Source organism: Aethalodelphis obliquidens, unplaced genomic scaffold, assembly GCF_003676395.1.
Source record: "Aethalodelphis obliquidens isolate GAN/ISIS:26980383/991018 unplaced genomic scaffold, ASM367639v1 scaffold21, whole genome shotgun sequence".
NCBI classification, from domain to species: Eukaryota; Metazoa; Chordata; class Mammalia; order Artiodactyla; family Delphinidae; genus Aethalodelphis; species Aethalodelphis obliquidens.
Window position 1 is genome coordinate 11027043 of NW_020837965.1, and position 17522 is coordinate 11044564.

Below are 17522 nucleotides of genomic sequence, written 5' to 3' on the forward strand. Positions count from 1 at the left end.
GGGGACACGGGTTCATGCCCCGGTCTGGGAAGATCACACATTGCCGCGGAGCGGCTGGGCCTGTGAGCCATGGCTGCTGACCCTGCATGTCCAGAGCCTGCGCTCCACAACGGGAGAGGCCACAACAGTGAGAGGCCCGCGTACCGCAAAAAAAAAAAAAAAAAGACCAGTGTCCCAGCTCAATTAGTCAGGCAGAGGAGTTCCCTGTAATTCAGGCTTTCAGTTTTGTTCAGTTTTTCAATTGATTGGATTAAGTCCATCCACATTAAGGGAGGGAAATATACGTTACTCAATCTCATTTAGAAACACCTCACAGAGACACTCAGAATAATGTTTGGCCAAATGTCTGGGCACCCAAGACTTAATCAAGTTGACGACATAGAACCATCACGCCATAGAACTATATCTTCTGGGCATTTGAGAGAGACAGAATTTGCCTGACTCTGTATGAATCAGGTGTTTCTTGTGACTTATTTTCATAATCTGAAGGCTGCCACACAGAGAGACTGAGCAAAGTGGCAGAGACTACAGTCACACAATTCAGGGCAAACAAAAGTAGGTAAGACTCGCTCCCTACTGAGCTTTGCTGTTCCTAAACCTGATCACGATAATCAACAAAGTTCAGATTCCCTTGTCCAACTCACTGGAGCCATGACAGTTAACATGCACTCATCCTGAAATTTTGCTTTGCCTTTCTTGAAAAGGGATTATTAAATCCCATGAACAAAGTGGAATTTGATCATGAGGAATGTGGTGCCCTGGGCAAGAAGTCTATCAAGTTGACTCTGTTAGGTTTCCCTACATTAATTTGGAAATCTACTAATATCATCCCTAGACCTAATCTAGGCACTTTGTCTTCACCTTGCTCATCCCCCGTCTTTGCCTCCAACAGACCTGAAAAAGGCTGTGTCAGCCATTTTGAAATCTGGCCATTCTCATGAAAAAAGTGAGTGGTATCTACATTTCTATGAACTAGTCAATTCTTAACATGTTTTCTCTGAGTATGACAGGAAACATATGTCAACACCTGACACAGATCTTTCTCTTGGTTTACTTTGAAAAACTGACTACTGGACCAATCCCACCAAATCTACTTATAGTGGTTGTCAAATTATAATAAATTTAACTTAAAAAGAGCTTTGAATGAAGTTAAATGATCACCTTTGATGTGAATGTTTTCACAGTTTATTTCCTGTCACCAGCAATATCCAATAAACTCTGTTTCTCCCTCTTTTCCTTATAGAGCCTTTACTTGAGATTTTTACTTTAGTTGAGATTTTCCTCCTTTTCTTTTCTTTTCTTGGCAGTAGGAAGAGTTGTGATATCCAGGGTACCAAGGCTTTAGCTTTGGTTTGTCATTTGGTGATGCTATCACACCTCATTTTGAAAAGAGAAAATTGCACTTGTGCCCACAGGCCATAGAAATGTCAAAACTACTGAAGAGTTTGATCCTCTTGATAGTTTGGAAAAGCTCTCTGAAAATCCCATGGATGTAACAAAAGAGCAAGAGAGGAAGAAGAGAGGGAGAAAGGGAAAAAAGTAATAACTGTATTCATTTCCCCTAAACTGATGTGGCAATCAACTGTGCAATTACCAAGATTTATTTCACTGGACTTTATAACTGGAAATGAAATGAGTGAGAAATGAGAATCTCTAATGAAGGCTCAGGCCCCCACCCATTGCATTATCATCACATTCCACCAATTTCAACATTCACTTGCCAGCTTTGTAATTTGCAGCTTATTTTCTCACAGCTCTCCAAGAGATTCAGATTCATTTACATTATTGCCGTTTAACATGCAGACAAGGAAAAATATGGTTTCAGATCTGATGGGCTCGGCAGTTTTTTTGTCTAGTTGAGTTTGTTTTGCTGCCTAAAACAAATGTCTCTGGAGCTCCGTTTAATTTAGCATGTCAAACTGCTTCCTTCAAAGGCAATTTGGAAAAGCTTTATATGTATGATAGACGCAAAAATCCAGAAAAAGCAGAGTGAGGAGTGATGCTTAAATGAGGAACAATGCAAACATAAGCAGGGCTGCCTATCAACTCAACTGATGATTCCATTGTTGTCAGAAAAACTCCTGTATTCTGGAACTGAAATAAACTGAGGAAAAAGGTACAAAGCATTTCAAAACCATGAACTAATAAAAAACATTTCTTAGTTGGCCTTTCTTTCTTCTCTTCTTCTAATTTGGTTGTTTTTAATTGTAACCTATTTGTGGCAACCCAGTACTTGTTCATTGTCCCAAACATACAGATTTTTCAGAGGTCTGGCTCTTGGAACTCCCGTTGTTTTTATGTTCTTGATACGAGGTCTTTATCAGATATATGATTTGCAATTATTTTCTCCCATTCTGTGGGTTGCCTTTTCACTCTCGATAGTGTCCTTTGATGCACAAAAGATTTTAATTTTGATGAAGTCCAGTTTATCTGTTTTGTTCATTATTTATACAACTCGACAAGCACGTCTCACACAATGCCCTGAACATTAAGGCATTTAATAAGCGTTCTTTAAAAATAGAATCTGCATGGACTTTCCAAGAAGGAATGGCATTTAATATTGAAGTCATGGGAATACAGATTGACAATTTCTCATCACCGATTCCCAAATCTGAAAACCTATTGAAATGGAAAGTTTACATAATTCAGTTGTTAGTAAAACCTCTCCTAAACCATCATGCAGCTGGAGATAGTCTTTATTTATCCCACTTAATGGAAATATTTGTTCATTTTGCTTCAGAAATATTAATGTCTTTAATAATAGGACGCTATCCCAAGCTCCACTGAATCTAATAATTGGCACATAGATTGAGTTACTTTTTCCCCCCAGGACGCTACTAAACTATTTTTTAAGGTGAACAATGTCATGATTTAGTATACATATACGTTGTGAAATGATCGCCACAATCAAGCTAATGAACACATCCATCACCTCGCATAGTTACCATTTGTGTGTGTGTGTGTGTGTGCGCATGTGTTAAGAACACTTAAGATGTATTTTCTTAGCAAATTTCAACTGAATTACCTTTTTAAAATCAAAAATATTCTGAAGTTTGAAGAGATTTTGAATGGGCTTATGAACCTGCAATGATAATAGCAGCTAACAATGGTGTAATGCCTTTAGTTTCTAAAAGGATTTCCTGTATTATCTCACTTGAGCTTCATCTAAGATTTTTATAGAGTGTTATTCCTATTTTACAAGTAAAGGCACTGATGCTCAAAGAGATTGTGTTAAAGAAAACCAGAGCAAAACAGAAGTTAAAGTAGTGAAGATATATTTTATTAAAGAACAAAACAAAACTTAGCAATAGCAAAAGAGACCTCTATAAAATTGGGTTCAGGGCTTCCCTGGTGGCTCAGTGGTTGAGAGTCCACCTGTCGATGCAGGGAACACGGGTTCATGCCCCGGTCCGGGAAGATTCCACATGCCGCGGAGCGGCTGGGCCGGTGAGCCATGGCAGCTGAGCCTGCGCGTCCGGAGCCTGTGCTCCACAACGGAAGAGGCCACAACAGTGAGGGGCCCGCATACCGAAAAAAAAAAAAATGGGTTCAATTCCTAATATAGCATGGGCAAGTGGGAATTATACCGGAGGAGCAGGATTGGGTGGGGGGCAGGGCAGTGGATAGAATATTATTAAGAGGAAACCTTGGTAGCAAGGGGAGATTCTGGCTAACCTGACTTAACCGGATTCTTGCTGAAGGAGGGCCAGGTAGGAGATTTGAGCAGATTTTGATGGTGATCAAGTAAGAGGGTTTTTTTTTTTCCTACAATTTAAAACATTTTATTTTATTTTATTTTATTTTATATTGGACTATAGTTGATTTACAATGTTGTGTTAGTTTCAGGTGTACAGCAAAGTGACTTAATTATACATATACATATATCTATTCTTTTTCAGATTCTTTTCCCATATAGGTTATTAGAGTATTGAGTAGAGTTCCCCATGCTATACAATAGGTCTTTGTTGGTTATCTATTTTATTTTATTTTTTATTTTTTTATTTTTTATTTTTTTGCGGTATGCCGGCCTTTCACTGTTGTGGTCTCTCCCGTTGTGGAGCACAGGCTCCAGACGCACAGGCTCAGTAGCCATGGCTCACGGGCCCAGCCGCTCCGCGGCATGTGGGATCCTCCCAGACCAGGGCACGAACCCGTGTCCCCTGCATCGGCAGGTGGACTCCCAACCACTGCGCCACCAGGGAAGCCCCGGTTATCTATTTTATATATAGAGGAAGGGGATTCTTGCTAAACTGAGCTATCAGTATTCTTGCTAGAATTGGATTCTACAAGGAAGGATGTGGAAACCCAAAACTGAAGCCTAGTCAGAGAAGCCTGACAAAAGTGTGGTCTAGGAGAGAGTGTTTGTCAAATGACTTTCTCAAAAGTGATGAAGTGTCAGAACTGAGAGGTTAGATTTCATGTCTTCTGACTACAAATCCCAGGGGATGGCCCAGCTTCTATTTGTGAAGCACACAGGAGAAGATTTACTAAACAAGGTGACCCCCATGCAAAATTCAGCCAGAACTATTCCTGTGATGATAGAAAAACTACACAATTCACTGAAAGAGAGAAAGGGAGAGGAAGAGGGAGAGGGAGAGAGAGAGAATCTATACCAGACACCCTTTGGATGTGACTGACAATTGTAATTTTCTGTTACTGAGGACCCGGCAGTGGTGTTGATGGAACAGAAGATAAACAGGCTTGCTTAGCTAGCCTGCTCTGGATTTCTCTTCCATGGGACACTTCCTAACAAATATATAGAAGAGGCCTACAAGTTTAGTGAGATTTCAGGTGAGAAATTTTAGGGAATTTGGTGACCCTTTTCTCTGACCCTTCTTCACCTGTCAGCTCACTGAGCATCCTTAAAGGTTTTAACTGGTTCTATTCCTGATCTATCAAGGGGATGATAATTGATACAAGAGGGACACGTTAAGCCATTTCCGCCTCAGTGTGAATAATATTTTTTAAATCCTTGTCTGAAACCATAAGGACTCCGAATTTGAGGTGGGGAAGGAGGCATCAAAGAACTCTGAAATTGCTCTTAAACTTTTGAGAGTTCCAGCCCATGTGGTTGGGATTTTGATGGATGTTACTTTGTAACTATGTTTCTTCAGAGAAGTTAACTTCTTTGAGCCTTGATTTTCTTTGTTTCTGGGGGAAGCTGTAAACTTGGCCAACTTCCCAACTTTTGTAAGGCTCAGGCCTGATGGCATATATTTTGGAGACTAAGAACTCACTTTGTACATCTGCCATTTAGGGGGGCTGCCATTGGAGGATAGATATAGTGAGTGGTTGGTTGTGTAAATAGTCTGAGCTTGTTTCTAGTGGAAATTACATTTGGAAGTTTTGGAGAGATTCCATAAATCAGGACACCTATGACTGTGCTTGACTTGGGTCAAACAGAGGTGGAGGTTGGCAGTGGGCACCACTGAACCCACCCCTGTCCCTTCCTCCCAGTTCTACATCTGCTTTAAGGAAAGGATTGGACAAGTTCACTGCAAACCAGAATTTACAAGAAGATTTTCTGTTAAAAGATAAATGTTTATAATTCTTCTAAGCTACTGATTTCTTTGGATTTCATATATATAGGTGGGAGTGGGGGAATAAAACTTGAGTAGAGGCTTCCTGATTTTGCTTGATTCAAGCAAAATAAGACGTTCCCATAGGTACATAACCCATCTTTCGTATAAATCCATCTCCTTCAGGTTTTGGTGTGGATACAGGAACCTGAAAGTTCCTATCCATAAAGAATGTACTATGCCTGCTTTACAGTGGCTGAAGACAGTTCATTCCCACCCACATCCTAGCCTTTTTTTTTTTTTTAAACAAAAACTTCTTTACCACCAAGGTTAGGATTATCATTAGCCAGCTAAACTCTTTTTTTGTTTTTTTCAGGAAATAATTCTGCTGAAACTAATCATGTCATATTAAGGTAGGTAGGTTAAGTAATGTTTAAGAAATTTCCCGACTTATATTAGTTATAAGGTGTCAAGATAGGAATTCTTACAAAGAAAACCAAACATTTTTCCTTTTGTGGGTCTTATGATTCTATTATTTGTAGTGGTCCCACCATCCTGACGTGGACTCATTTCTTCTCTCCCTTGGGCTGTTAAGCCAGAACAGGAAGCATTTCATGACGGGCAGGATAGATTTCCAGAACTCCCTGGTGCTACTAAATCTCCTATTTTGGCTGGGGGAAATTACCCAGCACAATTTGTAATATCAGACAGCAGTGTAAGGAGAGGCTAAATGTCAGGGCTGGGGAAGCAGAATGATGAAGGATAAATGTGATTGCCTAAAGCAGTGCTGAAGACGATCTCATTAATCTTTCATTTTATGGGCATTGGTTTCCAAGACAGACAACAGGAACACACAGGGAAGAGGTATGCTCTGGGCAACTTAGGGGACAAAATCTTCCCACCTTGACCTAGTGAGAATGCCATGTGACCCTGCTGATGCCCGTATTTAAAGGACTCTGATGTTCTTTGTGTTGCCTCAAAGACTGTATTAGAAGAATAAGGGTGAACATTCCTTAAACCTCTGTGGAAAACACTCATGGTTTGCGGACCGTTAGAAAGTTGGGGTATTTTGTTTTTTTAAAACAAATCAGCCTTGTTTCGGATCATGGCAATTAAGAATAACTTGTGGCATTTTCGACTGTTTATACTTTATTAAATCTGGACCCCAAAGCATCAATGCCATAATTGCTATATCAAAGCCCCTCTGTATCTGAATAAGCAATTTCTTATGAAGTCAGTTTAGGTCACAGTCAAATTTTTATCATTTCACATACCTCATTGACTGGTTCTGAACAGTCAGTCTTAATCCTGGATTTACAATAATTTTATTTGCATATAATTTTATTTGCATATGTCTTGAGATGGTGCAGTGGACTAGGTGTTGTGGTAGAGAATCAATGTCTAGTTCAGAAGAACCCTGAATAGAAAACTACAGTAAAATGTGACAATGCCTATGGTTGACAAATGAATACAGAAGCAACATGGCAGCCATGGGAGAATGTATGCTCATGTCGACCAGGGGAATGAGAAAAGGCTTCTCAAAGGAGGTGTTGTTGAGGTTGATTCTTGAAAATGTAGGAGTTTGCCATATGCACAATTCAGGGGGAGCTTTTCCTGGTATAACAAACATTATACAAATGGTACAAACAAAATGAATATTCTGATAGATCGAATATTTCATCTTGAATGCACTAACATGCATATAGCTCAGCTCCATAAAAATAATAGAAAAATAGTTTAGGTTCTGTCATATTTGAAGACATATAAGTACTTTCACACATTATACCTCTTCATGTGCATAAATTAGCTAACGATCAGATTCTGTGCTTTGAGAGTTGTGTGATTAGTCATTTAGAATATCATATGAGAATATCTCATATCCCACATTCTAATAACTATATATTTGTTTTAACTTTTCCCTTTGTATGCCTACAATACACCAAAAACTTCTATAACAATTGTAGAATTCTGAAGTGATTTCTGACATGCTGGAAAAAATTTAAATTATACCATACAGTTTTAGTGTTGTGGACTTTCAAATATATTTTCCATACTTTCTTTAAAAAAAAAAGTCTTTAACTTTTGATATAATTTGTATACTACTAAAAGGCAAAGACTACATCTTCCCAAACTTGATTTCTTGTGCATTGTGTAAAAAAGTGTTCCAAGCACACTTGTCAAATTGTATTTAATGCGGTAATCTTGTTTACTAGGATAGCTAATTAAACTACACAAATTATTTTCTAATTCTTCTGGGGAATCTGTTTCCATGGGATTGGTTGTGACTCTTAACATTTTTATAAATTTAACAAAATTTTTAACTTTAAAATAATTTCAAAATATAAAAAAATGGCAAAAAAAGTACTGTACGAATTCCCATTTACCCTCCTTCCAGCTTTCCAAAATAATGACATCTTTACATAACTACAGTTATAATAAGTGTTAGGAAATTGTTAATATCCTAGTTTAATAGTAATAATTAAAGGCAATAATTAATTACTTAGTAAAGTAATCAATAGACCTGCACAAATTTCACCCATTGTTAAACTAATGTGATTTTTTTCGGCCCAGGATTCAATTCATAATCCCACACTGAAATTCATCATCATGTCTCTGTAGTCTCTTCTAAATTGAGGTGGTTCTTTGTCTTTCATGACCTTATCCTTTTGAAGAGGACTGGACAGTTACTTTGTAGAATGTTCCTCCTTTTGGATTTGTTTGATGTTTCCTCACAATCAAATTCAGGTTTACATTTTTGGCAAGAGGAGCACAGAGGCGTTATGCCCTTCTCAGTGCATCATATCAGGAAAGGGATGTTGTTGCTGTGTCTCATTACTGGTCTTATTAACTTTGGTCACCATGAAGTCTGACTGCAAGAAATCAAGCTTGCAATCACTCTGCTATGTCACAACTAGACCAATTTCAGTTCCCAACTTCACTTCCAAATGTTAATTTTGGGAACGGCTGCTGTTGAGATAACAGTGTATGAGTTCTGATTGAAAGAGAAAAGATTGTTATTATCTTTTGAACTCCATAATTGAAACTCTGGAAACCAAAACCCAGGTCTAAAGTTTTTGTGAAAGTTAAAGAAATCAGCACATGGTTTCTCTCACTAATTTCTTTCCCTCTCTGGCCACAGTTGGGCAAAATCCACCAAGATAACAGGACTCCAGTATACTAGCCACTATCTTTTCTTTCCAGGAATGGAGCAGTATGGATCATATTTTCCCAAGAAAATTTAAACGTATGCTTACAGTTCTTCCATTTTCAGCCTCTTAGTATAACAGTCAACCCAATACCCTTTTTTTTTTTAAGGAAATGACTTCTTGCTGACCCTCAGTTTCCTTTTAACGTTAAAGGATATTATAAGGTTGGTATATGTAAAGAGAAAAGAAGACCAATGGCTCAGTTCATAATGACAGGAAACAGGAGAGATAAAAACAAAAAAGTACAAGAGCTGCAGGAAAAATTATCAAGTTTAACTATACATGCTTCTGTGTGGGAAAGAGCAGTGAAACAAGACCCACCCCTCTCCAAATCAGGAATTCAGTTGGAAATAGGAAGAAAGACCAAGGTCATGCAAATGACAAAGAGCCTAATATGAAAGCACATGTGAAATTAAATTACCCGGGTCCATCATTACATAACTGCTGTGCTGCTAAGGGCCCAGCACATTGATATTCTGTTCATGTGACACTAAATAGAGTTGATGAGATCATTTTAGTAAGACTATATGCCCACTCTAGACACTTTGTTCTTAAAAGCAAAGAATGTTGGTGCTATGTCACAATCCAAGTACTGTGTATTATCAAGTTAGGAAGCATAAAAAAAAAATGTGTGGTCTTCATTTGCGGTTCAATATGTTTATAGAATCTATCAGGATTTATCCCTGAAGAAACGTAGTAAGTATGTGACTTGGAGTATTAAACCATGACTATCTACAGTTTCTTAAGTGAAATTGGAGAGGAGAAACCTCTTCTTTACTGACTCTAGGATACAGATGATTTAGCTGGATACCTTGACCTCACCACCACCACATAAAAATGAGCTGGTCCCTTATTCCCAAGGTCTGGTCCAGGGTGGAGAAGTAGCTGAAATCTCTGCATCCCTTCAACATGCAGATACCTGAGGGACAAAATGAGAGAGGTTTAGTCCAAAACGTACTCTATGGATCTTAGCTGTTCTTAGTGTTCTCTTTTAAGCTCATCCGGTCTCAGCATTTTATACCAATATCAATAAAGAATGTTCATTTCACAAAATACATTCATAACTACTCTATATTCCATCTTTCTTGACAGCACCATTCCATTATTAACCTGTCGTTTTGAAAATGATGCCATAGAATTAAATTCATGAGCTGTTTTCCCTGCTGCGTTTTCGAAGATGTTTTTAAATAACAAAACATCCTCTGTCGTTATTTAATACTTTCAAAAAGCAGTACATTTTTTAGCTACTTCATGATTAACTATTGAAATGTGTAAGCCTAGGAATTTAGCAGGTTTGCAAAAATCCAACACCTTCTAAATCTGTCTTCCATTTGAAAAACTAGACTACAATTTAACTCTTGTTAGAAGGGCCTTAGAAGATCATATATTCTGAATACCAAAGAGAAGTAAATAGATCCCATGAAAGGAATTTCTGTGGCTGGCTGCTTGGGTTTGCTTTTGTAAAATATACGTTTTTATTTAAATTAGGCAAATGGTAAGGTTTCCTGCCTAATGAGACAGCTTGGACTAGTGGTTTGGAAGTGTCACCTCCACTCTTTATCAGATAATAATAATTAGGGTCAATGAACCAATCAGGGAATTGGAGAGCAAGTCAAAAAGTGTTCTGAATGGAAACAAAGAGGACCTCCAACAAGCTGACCACCAGGGCACAATCAGGAGGAAACATCTATAGTGAGAACACAGAGCTGGGGAAAAGCTGCCGGGCACCAACAATGTGACTGCTGAATTATAGTTCATAGTAAGTTTGAGTCCTGACTGTCCAGATTGCCTAAACAGTTCTGTTTCAATTAGGTCCACTTTCTCAATACAGCCTCCCCAAACTCAGCCTTCTCCCTCTTTTACTGTCCGTCGAAACAGCCCATGACAGATTTAAATTACATTTGTCAATGAACCTATTTACAAAACAGAAATAGAGTCACAAATGTAGAAAACATATTTATGGTTACTGGGGGGAAAGTGGAGGGGAGGGTTAAAAGGGAGATTGGGATTGACATATACACACTACTATATATAAAATCGATAACAAATAAGAACCTACTGCATAGCACAGGAAACTCTACTCAATATACTGTAATGACTTTTATGGGAATAGAATCTAAAAAAAAGTGCATACGTATATCTATAACTGATTCACTTTGCTGTACTGAAGAAACTAACACAACATTGTAAATCAACTATACTCCAATAAAAATTAATTAAAAAGTAAATAAATTGCATTTGTCCTTTTATTTGCTAGTTGCATCTTTCCTCTCCAACTTGAGAAGTCTTGCAACAATATAGGAATTTCTCTGTCTTTGTTCACAAGAAATCCTCTGAATCCCTAATTGTACTTCTTTGGATACATTGTAGAATCCATATGAGGTAGAAATAACTGCTCTAAGTCCCCTTTAAATTTCTGTTTTTACAATGTTTCAGTACATTGTAAATGTCTTTTTCTTTAAGAAAGATTTCTGAGGGGAATATCTAGGCCAAGCCAGACCAAAGCTGAACTCTGATTCAGTAAAAGGGTATGGTAGTACAGGGATAGACAAGCTCAAGGTCAAGTTATTTTTCCAAATGCTGGAAAGACTGAGTTGAGATAACTGTGTAATTAATTTGAAGGAGGCATGGAAGTAACTTTGGAGGGCCTAGTGTGTTAAGAAAATGAAAAGGAGCAAACAGACTCCAGATCAGTGAGTAGTATGAGTAGCAGACATCGGAATGATAACACATGTCTATTCCCCAAGCTCATTTTCCAGAAATTTGATTTCTGGTAAGGCACAAAGATCTGCATGTTTTAAAGAACCCTGAATGATTCTGATTCACGCTGGCATCACGGAGAATGACCCTAGGGAACACAGTGCAGATATATGATTGACCTCTTTCCGTGGCAAGGAACATAAACCCATCTCAAATTTATTTATGCCAAAGCAGCAGGAATGCATTGATGGAAGTGGTTGAAATGTTCAAGAGCAGATCTTTGAGGTTAAGGTGAAGCTGGACCCAGGTGCTGAAAGGAAGTCATCCAGAAACTTTTTCTATCTTCCGGCTCTGTTTTTGTACTTGTGGGCTTCATGCTTAGGGAGGCTTTGACTGGAAAAGGTATCGATATGGTACTAACAAATCTGGCTTAAAAGCTACTCATTTAGCAACTCCATTAGAAAGATAGCTTCTACAATTAGTTTAACAAATTTCCATGATTTAATTGTATTAAATTAATTTGTCGAATTAAGTAAATTAATTTATGGAATTAATTTGGTCCACTAAAGCAAGTGCAGTGATCAGGAAGAAGGAACATACTAATTAATTACTTTTGAGTGACATGTTTCCCCCTGGATCGTGGGTTGGGGTCTTTCACACACAAATCAGTACATGAAATATGAGACAATCTTGGAACAATGCTTTGTTTAAAATGTAAAGTAAAAAAAAAAAAGGTGGTAAGTGGATATGGCAAAAATTGTGAAGGCGACTCATGAATGACTGAAATTTTGATAATTTATCACGTATTCAGGAAGAAATGAGTGGGAAATAAACCCACTGCCAGGGAGAAAGATATACGTGAATCAATTAAGGTCACAATTAGACCTAAGAAATGTCAGAATAAGAGGTTATAGCACATTGGAAGGAGAGAACTAATGTAGTCCTTATTAAATACATATGCATAAAAGAGACATGTGAAAAAGGGGAATTTGCCCAGTTTCAGCCAAGACTTAAAAGAGGTGACAGAAATTTTTGCCTCATTGTTCCCAGTACTGACTTCAGATTCCCTTTCTGCCATAATTAGCTTAAAGAGGGTGTCTACAAAAAAAAAAAAAAAAAAAAAAAGTACAACATGAGAGCTGTGATTAAGTTTCATTTGGGACAAAATGAGGACTACAGCCTTTGAGACAGCATCTCGGACGGTGCTGAGGTACCAGCTCCAAAGAGGTGGGGGGAAGGTCAGTATTATCTATGATTTTAGTGAAGGGGGTACGTGCAATCAAGCACACATGTTGGCAGAGGCTTGGGGCCAGTCACGAAGAGCAGACGTCACCGTTAATGATTTTAGTGCGTTTCTAGATACGAGAAGATGCAGGAATTTGGACTCATAAAACCTCCTGAAAATATCCAACTATCTGAATGCATGTTCTGCCAGTTTTTCCCAGAGCACAGAGCGCTTCATTCCTGATCTCCACCCTGAACTCCCTTCAGGGCGTGTTGAAGGTCAGCGGCTGCAGTGGCTAGTGACCTAATCCTTATAGAGGCAGATGACAAGTTCCATTTTTTAGTTGGCAGGGGTGAAGTGATTTTTACATTGAGTCCTTTCAGCGGTCCCACCGTGTTTTCTTGCTCATTGTCAATCTCAACCCCCAGTGTTACGTTCAACATATTAACACTGCATTTGTCAGATCTATGGAAAAGGTAAGTTAGTTCCTAGCAGTGTAATATTATTGTTTTCTACTTCAAAACTTTTTACATGACACCCAAACTCTAGGTGTTAATTGTAAAACTCAGCTCAAAATACTTGATTTCTTTTTCTCTACAGAAGGGGAAATAGATGTGTAATAAAGAGGCACTCATAGGTATCTCCAAAGAAATTAATGAATCTAATAGTTTATTTTTGCATATGTGATATTTGGTCATTTCCTATGGTTTATCATTAATGAAACTTTTTTTTTTATTTTGTATTATTTTCTCTGTTACAAAGCCAGAATCAAAGTGGAAAAAACGAAAAACAGGATATTTTAATAGGAAATTGAAAAACATCACTTCTTAATAGCAGAAAGCCATCTGCTCATCGTGTTATACTTGTGAGGATTTAAGCTGAGAGCATCACATAGCCATATCTGAATATATTTTAAATCAGCCTTTCTTAATTGTCTGCTCATGAGATATAATACAATGGAAAACTCCATGGTTAAGGACTTTGCCTAAAACTTCTGTACCTCCACAATTCCACCCCAGTTTAGATCCATCAAAACTGCTTAGTAAATTTTTGGGGATGAGATAATGTATGTTCATTTTAATGAAAGATCTGAAATTTCTAATAGAGCTTAAAAAAATATCTCAAAAATTTTGGTGAGGAAAAGCTAGCAGTCTTTTGAAAGTTAAGGCTTGTTTTGTAAACACAGAATTAAAGGCAAGAAATTTTGAACATTTTTAGAGTTTATGTGAAAGACATAAAATTATTTAGAGTTTATGTGACAGATGTATTATAACTGAGAATACAGCATCCATTTTCTGGATTGCTTAGTCTTTTTGTTTATTTCTCTTGCCATAGCTAAATCCATCAAACTATATTCTAGATCATTAAATTTTATTACACTTCCTAGATTTCAGGGTACTTCTGATTTTTGAAAATATTAACCTCATATTTAAGTATTACAAGGTCAAAGCTGATAATTCTTAAAGAAAAACAGGCTAATTTTACCTGTTCATTTAATCCCCATTAAAGCCATCCTAAATGATTTATTGAATATTTTAAAAATATAAATGTCACTTTTCACATGGGTCACTAAGAAGATGCTGGAATCATGAGGTATGCCTTTGATTATTTTTATATTCAAAAAGATTTAGTAAATCTGCTTAAAATGTCAGTACTTAGAAGACATTTTATAATTTAAAAAAGAATATATATATATATGTGTATATATATATATATATATATATATATATATATATATATACCATCAACATTCTCAGATTCTGGAGCCTATAAATTAATATTTTTCAAAAATTGGTATAAAATATTTTAAAATACAACTTAAAATATTGATGATAAAATTTTGAGTGAAATATGGACTTCTTAACTCTTATTAATGTTATATGTTTAAAATGTTATTTAAAAGCAGTATAATGCATTTTTTAATATTGAGCTGCATGAGCTGTTTATATATTTTGGAGATTAACCCTTTGACCATTGATTCATTTGCAAATATAGAAAAATAAATGACCCACTCCAAACATGGGGTGAAGACCTAAATAGACATGTCTTCAAAGAAGACATACAGATGGCCAAGAAGCACATGAAAAGCTGCTCAACATCACTAATTATTAGAGAAACGCAAATCAAAACTATAATGAGGTATCACCTCACACCAGTTAGAATGGGCATCAGAAAATCTACAAGCAACTAATGCTGGAGAGGGTGTGGAGAAAAGGGAACACTCTTGCACTGTTGGTGGGAATGTAAACTGATACAGCCACTATGGAACAGTATGAAGGTTCCTTCAAAAACTAAAAATAAAATTACCATATGATCCAGCAATCCCACTACTGAGCATATACCCAGAGAAAGCCATAATTCGAAAAGACGCTTGCACTCCAATGTTTATTGCAGCACTATTTACAATAGCCAGGTCATGGAAGCAACCTAAATTACCATCGACAGATGAATGGATAAAGAAGATGTGGTACATATATACAATGGAATATTACTCAGCCATAAAAAGGAACAAAATTGGGTCATTTGTTGAGACGTGGATGGATCTAGAGACTGTCATACAGAGTGAAATAAGTCAGAAAAAGAAAAACAGATATCATATGTTAATGCATATATGTGGAACCTATAAAAATGGTACAGATGAAGCAGTTTGCAGGGCAGAAATTGAGACACAGATGTAGAGAACAAACATATGGACACCAAGGGGGGAAAGCGACGGGGGTTGGGGGTGGTGTGATGAATTGGGAGATTGGGATTGACATGGATACACTGATGTGTATAAAATTGATGACTAATAAGAACCTGCTGTATAAAAAAATTAAATTAAATTAAAAAATTAAAAAAAATAAATGTATTAAAAATAAGCAGTATCATGCAGCGTTTTAAAAGCATATTTCATGCAACACTACTTTTTACATAGTGCTGCATTTTATCATAAACCATTACAAAATGTTTTATGATAAAATGATTTAGTGATTGGCACAGCCACTATGGAGAGCAGCATGAAGGTTCCTTAAAAAACTTAAAAATGGAGTTACCATATGATCTAGCAATGCCACTCCCTGGACATATATCTGAAAAAGATGAAAACTCTAATTTGAAAAGATACATGCACCCCAAAGTTCATAGCAGCATTATTTACAATAGGCAAGACATGGAAGCAACCTAAATGTCCATTGACAGATGAATAGATAAAGAAGATCTGATATATATATACACACACACACACACACACACACACACAAAATAATGGAATATTACTCAGCCATAAAAAAAGAATGACATAATGCCATTTGCAGCAACATAGGTTGACCTAGAGATTATCATACTAAGTGAAGTAAGTCAGACAAAGAAAAATATCATATGATGTTGCTTAAATGTGGACTCTAAAAATAAATCATACAAATGAACTTATTTACAAAACAGAAATAGACTCACAGACTTAGAAAACAAAATGATGGTTACCAAAGAGTAAATGTGGGGGGAGGGATAAATTAGAAGTATGGGATTAACAGATACTCACTACTATATATAAAATAGATAACCAATAAAGACCTACTGTATAGCACAAGGAACTATATTCAGTATCTTGTAATAACCTGTAATGGAAAATAATCTGAAAAAGAATATACATACATATGTATAACTCTCTATATATATATGTATATATATATATATATATATATATATATATATATATATCTGTGAATCACTTTGCTGTACACCTGAAAGGAACATGACATTGTAAATCAACTATACTTCAATTAAAAAACAGGGGGGAAAAAGGATTTAGTAGCCCAAGAAGTTTCTCACTTGTGTTCCGGCAAGTCAAAATACATATTAACATATTAAGTCTATAAGGCAATAGGATAACTCTAACTTGTCTTCAAGTTGAACTTTTTGAGTTATTTTTGTTACATGTGTACAGCTTTCAGAACTGATATTTGATTAAATAGTAGAGGAAAGCCATAGAATATCGTGTTTAAGAAAACACTCTGGGACCAAAATGCTTGGATCGAAAACTTGCCACCTAATTCTTCACCTTGGAGTTTCTCTAGCTATAAAATGGTGATGTTGGTATAATAGTATCTGTCTCATAAAGTTATTGAGTATCATATTAATTAATATACATAAGGACTTAGAACAGTGCACTGCACAAAGGACACTTACAAAATGCTAAGTATTATTTCATTCTGTAAGCTATTTTGGGACTTTGAAGTAACCCACAATTGATTCATGTGTTCTCATTCTTTCTCTTATTACATATGTATTTATATGTATATGAAAATACATAAGTGTGTGTACATACATGAATACCTATGCATACATGTGCATCTATCTATTTTAATGTCTTACTTCCCCCAAAATTACAAAATACTTCCAATGAAAAAATGTAACTTAAAATCAGCTTCATCCCTGAGACTAAAATATTTAGTTTGCTAGAGAGTTATTACATTTTCTTAAAATATAAATAAAATCACGTCCTTCTGTCCAGGAACGCTGTGTCTAGATAGCCAATATGAATTAGAGATAGCATTTTCCAAGGACTAACCAAACTTTGACTCAGGATACTCATTTTCAAGTCTACTACACAGAACTCCTTAAATCTTTTGATTTTGAAAATAAAATCTCTGATCAGACACTTGTGTTTCAATCCAGAGTATGTTTCTTGAGAGTATTTTCCTAATACAATATCTGGTTGCTTGATACATATGGTCTGTTCAGTTTTCATTTCTAGGTTAGATACTATATAACATTTTCATTAAAATCTATACATTTATAGTAAGACTGAAAGAAAAATTCTACATTGTCCATATATAGCTCCTACTGTTTTCATATTCTTGTAGAATGATAATCGTGGAAAATAACTCAGAA